This window comes from Tamandua tetradactyla, chromosome 4, assembly GCF_023851605.1.
Source record: "Tamandua tetradactyla isolate mTamTet1 chromosome 4, mTamTet1.pri, whole genome shotgun sequence".
NCBI lineage: Eukaryota > Metazoa > Chordata > Mammalia > Pilosa > Myrmecophagidae > Tamandua > Tamandua tetradactyla.
Window position 1 is genome coordinate 148,776,728 of NC_135330.1, and position 9,396 is coordinate 148,786,123.

A 9,396-nucleotide genomic window follows, 5' to 3' on the forward strand; every position below is an offset into this window, starting at 1 on the left:
GGCTCTGGTTGGACAGCAAGATGGCAACTAATGGGACATTAAAGGGAATTCAGCACTGGGTGGTGAGGGATGGCCTAAACATTTTGGTTGGCTTCTGAAAATTTCCCCTATCTGGATGCACAAAGAAAGTACTCAGCAGTTCCTAAGGCTAAACCCACTTCTTCCTCCAGGATCCACATTTCCTTCTTTTTATTTTTTAAAATATTTTTATTGACAGATATTCACACACATTCATTCCACATGGTGTACAATCAGTGGCTCACAATATCATTGCATAGTTGTGTATTCATCACCATGATCATTTTTTTAGAACATTTGCATCATTCAAGAAAAAGAAAAAAGAAGAAACTCATACATTCCATAACACTTACCCCTCCCTCTGATTGACCACTAGTATTTCCATCTATCCAATTTATTTTACCCTTTGTCTCCCTATTATTCGTTTATTTTTTTTATCTATATATTTTTACTCATCTGTCCATACCCTGGATCAAAGGAGCATCAGACACAAGGTTTTCACAATCACACAGTCACACTGTAAAAGTTATATCTTTGTAGAATCATCTTTAAGAATCAAGACTACTGGAACACAGCTTAACAGTTTCAGGTACTGCCCTCTAGTCACTCCAATACACTATAAACTAAAAAGGGATATTTATATAATGCATAAAAATAACCAGCAGGATAAACTCTCAGCTCTGTTTGAACTCACTCAGCCACCGACATTTTATCTCATTTCTCTCTTCCCACTTTCGGTCAAGAAGGCTTTCTCAATCCATTGATGACAGGTTCCGGCTCATCCCAGGATTTCTGTCCCATGTTGCCAGGGAGATTTAGACCCCTGGGAGAATCCCATGTAAGGGGGTGGGCAGTGAGTTCACCTGCTGCGTTGGCTTAGAGAGGCCACACCAGAGCCACAAAAACGGTTCTCTGGGATGACTCTTAGGTCTTATTTTAAGTAGGATTAGCCCATTCTTTGCAAGAGTAAGTTTCCTAGAGGTGAATCCCAAGATCGAGGACTCAGCTTATTGATTTGGTTATCCCCACTGCTTGTGAGAATATAAGAAATTCTTGAAATGGAGAAGTTTCCTCCCTTCTCCTCAATCCCTCAAGGGGACTTTGCAAATGTTTCTTTATTCACTGCCCAAATTACTCTGGGGTATATGGGGCCATCACACTAATCCAAACAAACCAAGAAAATCCTATTCAAGAGTCCATGTACTTATGGTGTTCAACTAAACTGATCATACAAGTGAAATTAGAAAATGCACTACAGAAAATATACATTTTGCACCAAATAAACACCTCTCCCTTTGGTCTTCCACAGAAGTTGAAGTTTTAAAATATGGATGCTATCATTCCCTACCCTGTATTCTGATTTATTGTAGTCCTATCCAGATCAGCTTCATTCATATCTCTACTCAAAATCTGATCACTTATTCAACTTTTTAAACAGTTCCTGTATGGGTACTGCTGACTTTTGTAGCTTCAGAGCTCTAATTCTGAGTCATATAAATACTCAAAGTTTCTGGGAATGACCAGGTTATAAACAAACAGCTCAGTATTTGAGAATTTAGAAATAACAGTTACAACTCATAAATATATGTGACTGTAGTAAAAGCTTACAATCTAGGACCCTTTACAATAAACCCCAACCCATGCTCCCGAATTCAGTTCACCAAGCTTTTGTATTATAGTTAGTCCATATGAGTAAGGCATTATAATATCTGTCTTTTAGTTTCTGACATTTCAATCAACATACAGTCCTTAAGGTTCATTCACCTAGTAGCATGTTTGACAACTTTGTTCCTTCTTGCTTCCAGTCAGTAGTCCATTGTATGTTTGCACTATAGTTCTCCCTTTCATTCCTCAGTTGTTGTACCCTTAGGCTGCCTCCATTCATTGTGAATTGCGAACATTGCTGCCATAGACACCATTGTGCAAATGTCCATTCATGTCCCCACACTCAGTTTCTCCAGTTATATGCTGATCAATGGGGTTTCAGAATCATATGTCAAGTCCACCTGTAGCCTCCTGTGGAATCATCACCACTTTCCTCGAAGGGGCTGCACTTTTCAGTTCCCTACTGACAGCGAACAGGTACATCTCTTTCTCAGCATTTGCTCTAGCACTTATTTCTCACTTTTCATTTTTAAATATTTTTATTCATACATCATATAATCCAACCTAAGTGTACAGATCTGCCATCACCACCATAATCCATCTGAAGAAATTTCCTTTTCTTCCACATTGAATCCATTCCCCCTCCCCCCACCTGGTCCACCACCTGTTGACATTTAGTTTTGCCTTAATGCCTTTGCTTCATTCAGTGGAAGCATATTACAATGCTACTGTTGACCATAGATCCCAACTTGCATTGATTCTACTTTTTCCCTATATATCATCTATTTTCAACACACTGTAATGTTGACATTCATTTGTTCTCGCTCATGCAAAAACATTATTCTTATTTGTACATTTAATCACCCTCATTGTCCATTCTAGGCATTCCTAAATTATACATCTCAGGCTTTATCCTCTGTCTTTGCTTCTGGTTTCATGTGTGCCCCCAGCCATTCTCTCTCAATCATACTCACATCAGTGTACTTACACTATTGTGCTAGAATCAAGTGGTGTTGTGTTATCCATTTCTGAATTTTACAATCAGTCCTGTTACACAGTCTGTATTCCTTCAGCACCAACTGTCTAATCTCTACCTTATTTCTATCTCCTGAAACCTGTATTCTTAACTTCAACACTCAATGTTCACTCATTAATGTTAGTTCATATTAGTGAGACCATACAGACTTTGCCCTTTTGTCTCTGGCTAATTTCACTCAGCATAATGTTCTCAAGTTCCAACCACATTCTTACATGCTTCATGACTTTATTCTGTCTTACAGCTGCATAATATTCCATCGTATGTATGCACAACAGCTTGTTTAGCCACTCATCCGTTGATGTACATTTGGCCTATTTCCATCTCTTAACAATTGTAAATAATGCTGCTATAAACATTTGTGTACAAATGCCCGTTTGTGCCCTAGCCCTCAGATCCTCTGAATACATACAGAGTAATGGGGTTGTTGAATTAAATGGTAATTCTATACTTAGCTTCCTGAGGAACTGCCAAACTGCCTTCCAGAGCAGTTGTACCATTTACATTCCCACCAACAGTGGATAAGTGTGCCTCTTTCTCTCTAGCACTTGTCATTTTCTGTTTTTTTTTTTTATAATGGCCATTCTAGTGGGCGTGAGATGATATCTCATTGTGGTTTTGATTTGCACTTGCCTAATAGCCAGTGAAGTTGAGCATATTTTCATGTGCTTTTTGGTGATTTGTATTTTCTCTTCTGAGAAGTGTCTGTTCCTGTCTTTTGCTCATTTTTAAAATTGGGTTGTTTGCCTTTTTGTTGTTGAGTTGAAGAATCTCTTTATATATTCTGGATACTAAACCCTTATCTGATGTGTGGTTTCCAAATGTTGTCTCCCATTGCATAGGCTGCCTTTTTACTTTTCTGACAAAGTTCTTTGATGCACAAAGTATTTAATTTTGAGGAATTCCCAGCTACCTATTTCTTTTTTCAATGCTCCTGCTTTGGGTGTAAGATGTAGGGAACCTCCTCCTATTATAAATTTTATAAGATATTTCCCTATATTTTCTTCCTAACTTTTATGGCCTTAGCTCTAATGTTTAGGTCTTTGATCTACTTTGAGTTAATTTCTGTATAGGGTGTGAATATGGATCCTTTTTCATTCTTTTGCATATGGATATCCAGTTCTTCAAGCACCATTTATTGAAGAGCTTGCTTTGTTCCAGGTGGGTTGACTTGATCGCTTTATCAAAGATCAATTATCCATAGATGAGAGGGTCTATTTCTGAACACTTCATTTGATTCCATTGGTCAGTATGTCTACCTCTATGCCAGCACCATACTATTTTGACCACTGTAGCTTTGTAAGTTGCTTTAAAGTCAGGTAGCATGAAACCTCTCACTTTATTTTTTTGTCAAAATATTTTTAGTTATTCAGGGTAACCTTCTCTTCCAAGTAAATTTGGTTATTGGTTTTACTATTTCTGCATAATAATTTTTCAGGATTTTAATTAGTGTTGCATTGAATCCATAAATCAGTTTGGGTAGAATTGACATTTTGACTATATCTAGTCTTCCAACCATGAACACAGTATGCCTTTTTATTCATTTCATGATTTCTTCTAGCATTTTTTTGTAGTTTTCTGCATATAGGTCTTTTGTATCCTTGTTACTTTTTTTTTCCGAAATATTTGATTCTTTTGGTTGTAATTGTAATTGGAATTTTTTGCTTGATTTCCTCCTCAGGCTGCTCATTACTAGTGTGTAGAAACACTACTGATTTTTTTGGTATTGATCTTGTACCCTACCAATTTGCTGTACTTATGTATTAGCTCTAGTAGATTTGCTGTAGGCTTTTTGGGATTTTCAGCATATAGAATCACATCTGCAAACAGTGAGAGTTTTATTTATTCCTTTCCAATTTTCATACTTTTTATTTCTTTTTGTTTTCTAATTGCTGTGGCTAGAGCTTCAAGCACAATGTTGAATAACTGTGGTGACAGTGAGCATCCTCGTCTTGTTGCTGATTTTAGAGGAAAAGCTTTCAGTCTTTCTCCTTGAGGATGATATTAGCTAGGGGTTTTTCATATATTCCCTTTATCATGTTGAGGAAGTTACCTTCTATTCATATCCTTTGAAGTGTTTCCATCAAAAAAGGATTTTGAATTTTGTCAAATGTCTTTTCTGCATCAGTTGAGGTGATCATGTGGTTTTTCTGCTTTCACTTGTTGATATGGTGTATTACATAAATTTATTTTATGTTGAACCATCCCTGCATAACTGGATTTTTGTATCTATTTCGTTAGAGAGAGTGATCTGTAATTTTCTTTTCATGTAGTACCTTTGTCTGGCTTTGGTATTAGGGTGATGTTGGTTTCTTAGAAAGAGTTATGAAGCTTTCCCTCCTCTTCAGTTTTTTTGTTTTTGAAGAGTTGGAGTAGGATTGGCACTAATTTTTTCATGAATGCTTGGTAGAATTCACATGTGAAGCCATTTGGTCCTGGACTTTTGATTTTTGAGAGCTTCCTGATTAATGGTTCAATTTCTTTTCTTGTGATTGGTTGAGAAGTAGTGTATTTCTTCTCAAGTCAAAGCTGTTTGTTCATGCCTTTCTAAGAAGTTGTCCATTTCATCTACATTGTCTAGTTTTTTGGCATATAGTTGCTTATGGTATCCTTTCATTACCTCCTTTATAACTGCAGGGTCAGTGGTTATGTCTCCACTTCCATTTCTGGTTTTACTTATTTTCATCCTCTCTCTTTTTGTTCTGGCAATCTTGCTAAAAGTCCACTGATTTTATTGATTTTCTCAAAGAACCAACTTCTGGTTTTGTTGATTTTCTCAATTGTTTTCATGTTCTCAATTTCTTTTATTTCTGCTCTAATCGTCATTATTTTTCTCTTTTTGTTTGGTTTGGGGTTAGTTTGCTGTACTTTCTCTGGTTCTTCCAAGTGAAGAATTAATTCTCAATTTTTGCTCTTTCTTTTTTTTTTAATGTAGGCATTTAAGGTAATAAATTTTCATTTTAACACTACCTTTGCTGCATTCCATAAATTTTGATATGTTGTGTCCTCATTTTTATTTGCCTCAAGATATTCACTGATTTCTCTTGTAATTTCTTCCTTGACCCACTGGCTGTTTAGGAGGGCATTTTTTAGCCTCCAAATATTTGTGAATTTTCTGGCCCTCAGCCTGTTATTGATTTCTACCTCCATCAGGATATGAGAAAGTTCCCCTTGGCCCCATGTAGGAAATAATTATAATAAAGACATATGTAAGTATTAGAAACAAGGGGATGTTGGATAAAAGAATGTTCCATCCTCCTAAAGAAAAAGGAATGATGGCGATTGAATTTCCCCACATGCCAGTCTTGAAGGGGCTCTGAGGGAGAGTTTGGCCTCTTTCTCTTGACTTGAGTAAATGCGAAGGGGGAAACTCAAATTGCAATTAATGGGAATAAAGCAAAGTTTCTCATTTGATACGGGACCCATGCTCTCAACTATTGATTCTACTATATTTCCAACACCTCCTCCTTGGAGTGATCAAATTGTTAATGTTGTAAGAATTTCAAACAACTCACAGATTAGCCCTTTGTCTCAACTATTGAATGTAACTGTAGGACCCTTATAAGATGTTCATACATTGCTTTTCTTTGAGAGTATACCAATTAACCTCCTGAGTTAGTTTTCTGTGAGAGTGTACCAAGTAACCTATTTAGAAGACTATGTTGCAAAGTAGGATGCAAGCCTACAGGACTAGTCCTTGAAATTCCAGAGGATCCTTTGATTCTCCATCAGTTAATAGCTGACTTTGATTATTTGCCATAGGTCAGTTCTGCAGTTCTCAATACATGTGCTTCCCAAGATGTTACAATTAATAACAAAGGCCTTTTAGGTCAAAGGTTCAACTGATGTGTAATTGAAGATAAGCCTAGCTAGGTCCAATGAGATGCGACTAAACTTTACTAAAGTTGCTTCAATATCCCCTTAAATTATAAGAGAAAGAAGGATTAAGACTGATAGTAGAAGACTCCTTGTGTCATGCACTAGCCCCTGTAACTTTCTCATACCTCTGATTAAGAAATGAGGAGGACATGGATATTTTTTGTCCAAGATTTAAGGGCTATAAACAAATTAGTAATCCTATGATTTCCAATAGTTCCTAATCCAAAAAATAACAATCTTGTCATCTGTCCCCTCAGATATCAACTATTTTAAATGAGATCTATGTTTAGCATTCTTTAGTGTCCCTCTTGATCCTGAATATCAGATGTGGTGATTTGAAGCTGTTATGTTAGGCTATTTCAATTGAAATGTGACGGACCTCATTTAGAGTGGGTTTTGTTCCCCTTTTTGGAATTCTTTATGAGATGATAAAACATACTCAGAAGCTGAGAGAGGACATTGAAAGAGGCTCACAGAAAAAGTGTCAGAGAAGTGGAGAGGAAGCCACTGAAGCCAGAAGCTGGAAGTGATGAGAGACATGTTCTCACCATCCAAGTGAGAAGAACCAGCAGACATCACCATGTAGACATCTTGCTGACAAAGGAACCCAAGCTCGCTGGTAACTAGTCTTCAGAGAGGAATTGTCCTGTTAATGTCTGTTAATGCCTTAACTTGTAATCTAATAAATCCTCATTGTAAAAGCCAACCCATTTTTGGTATATTGCATTTCATCAGCTTTACCAAGCCAAAACATCAGACCTATTTGCTTTTAAAGGGAGTAAACAAGAAGTAAAGGCTGTCATGCCTCCAGGATTTGCAGAGGCTTCTTCCAATTCCTCTCATATTCTTGGTCAGGATCTGCAAGATCGATATTTCCCACAGTGGTTTTCTTTAACCCAATATGTGGATGACATACTAATTTATCCAAAACCAGAAAAGGTTTATAAGAAAGATTCATTTTACTTATTATGGGTACTGTCCAAAAAAGGACATAAGGCATCTAAGGACAAGCAACAATTTTGCAAAAGAACTGCACATTATTTAGACCATGATCCAATTCAGGAGGGGAGAAGGTTAATTCCTGACAGGTTCAGCACTATTCTAAACTGCCTGATGCCAATCACACAGGGGCATAACTTAGGAAATTCTTAGGGTTGACTGGTGTGTTAGTCAGGTTTCTCTAGAGAAGCAAGCAATAGGAGAGATCTATAAATATGAAATTTATAAATGTGTCTCATGCAACCACGGGAATGGTTCTCATGACCTTCAACCTGGAGAATTGGTATATTGGAAGAGACATCAGTGAAAGAGGGTTTTAGGACCTAGATGGAAAGAGAATTTTCAAGTCTTATTGACCACTACTACAGCAGTAAAACTACAAGTTTCCATCTAGGAATCCACGAGATTCCAGAAGCAGGTGGCATGTGATGTACACAGCTTCTGATCAATATGTTGGAACAGGTAGATAAGACCGGTCTTGAGTTTCCTCCTGATATCTTTTGAAATTTGAAATCCCCAACCTGGTGACCTACCCAGATCACCAATCAAACCCTAGTTCATTACCTCTGACCCAATAAAAAATAAAGCCCTCCATCCTATAAGATGAGTCTATAGGAAAAAATCCTATTCTGTCAATAGGAGTCAAGGTAACTTCCTTCTTATGCCTATAAAAATTGTCAGTTCTGGGTCAAGATGGTGGCTTAGGTTCTGGGTCAAGATGGCAGCTTAACAACATGCACGTTTTAGTTCGTCCTCCAGAACAACTACTAAATAACCAGAAACAGTACAGAACATCTCCTGGGGCCACATCAGTGACCAGACACACAGCGTACCCCCATCTGGACCAGCTGGACCAGCTGCGAGCAACCCCCCGAACCGTGAGTTCCCAAAGCTGCAGTGGCCAGCACCCTTCCCCCACAGGCCGCTTCCCAGAGGGGAAAGGAAAGAGACTTCACCAGCAGCAGGGGCTGAGCACAATCAACAACAATTGTGGAACTAATTAACAAATTCTGACTACTAAAAATAGGCCCCCAGCTCAGGTGAACCTGATCAAAGCAGAGGTTGCTCATTTTTGCCCCGGCACCAAGGGGGCAGGACTGACAGAAAAAGGGGGGGAAAAAAAGAGAAGGAAACAGAGGTTTTTGTGGCTGTGTTTCTACAATGGCTTGACTGCCTCTGGATACAGTGGCAGGGCTTCTCAGGCTGCAACTGCCCCAGGAGTAGGCAGAAGTGAGCTCTTTTGGGGGCTTGTCTGGAGCCTGTGCCTTCCCCAGGGGAGGGGTGAAGTCCCACTCAGGTGGAATCCCTCCATCAAGGAATTCAGACACCAGGGCTTGGTAATTTGAAGCCATTAAAACCAGCCTACAATCTCTCCTCTGTCTCTACCATGCCCCCAGCAGGGAGAGTCTGCCAAAGTTAAAGGTACCACATCAACTTACTATGGTGGGGCCTGCAGTCAGACAAGTGCCACACACAGGGCAGGATAAAAAAAACAGTTCAGAGACTTCACAGGAAAGTCTTTCAACCTGCTGGGTCTCACCCTCAGGGAAAGCCGACACAGGTGACTCTTTCCTCCTGATAGGAGGCCAGTTTGGTCTGGAAAAATCTAGCTGGGGGCTATAATATCTAAGTAGACCTTCCTAAGTGTGTGTGTGGGGGGGGGGGGAGGAAGGCACCACATAAACAGGGCAAGAAACAAGAAAACAAGAACTGAAAAATTCTCCTCTGTTAAACAAAACTTAAGATAAAGGTCCAGATAAAGCTGAACGGAATGTCAAAGAACAGATAGACAACAAATTCATCCAGCAAGAAAACCCTAGATAAAAGAAGTGAAAGTAATCTCCAGAATAAACTAATTA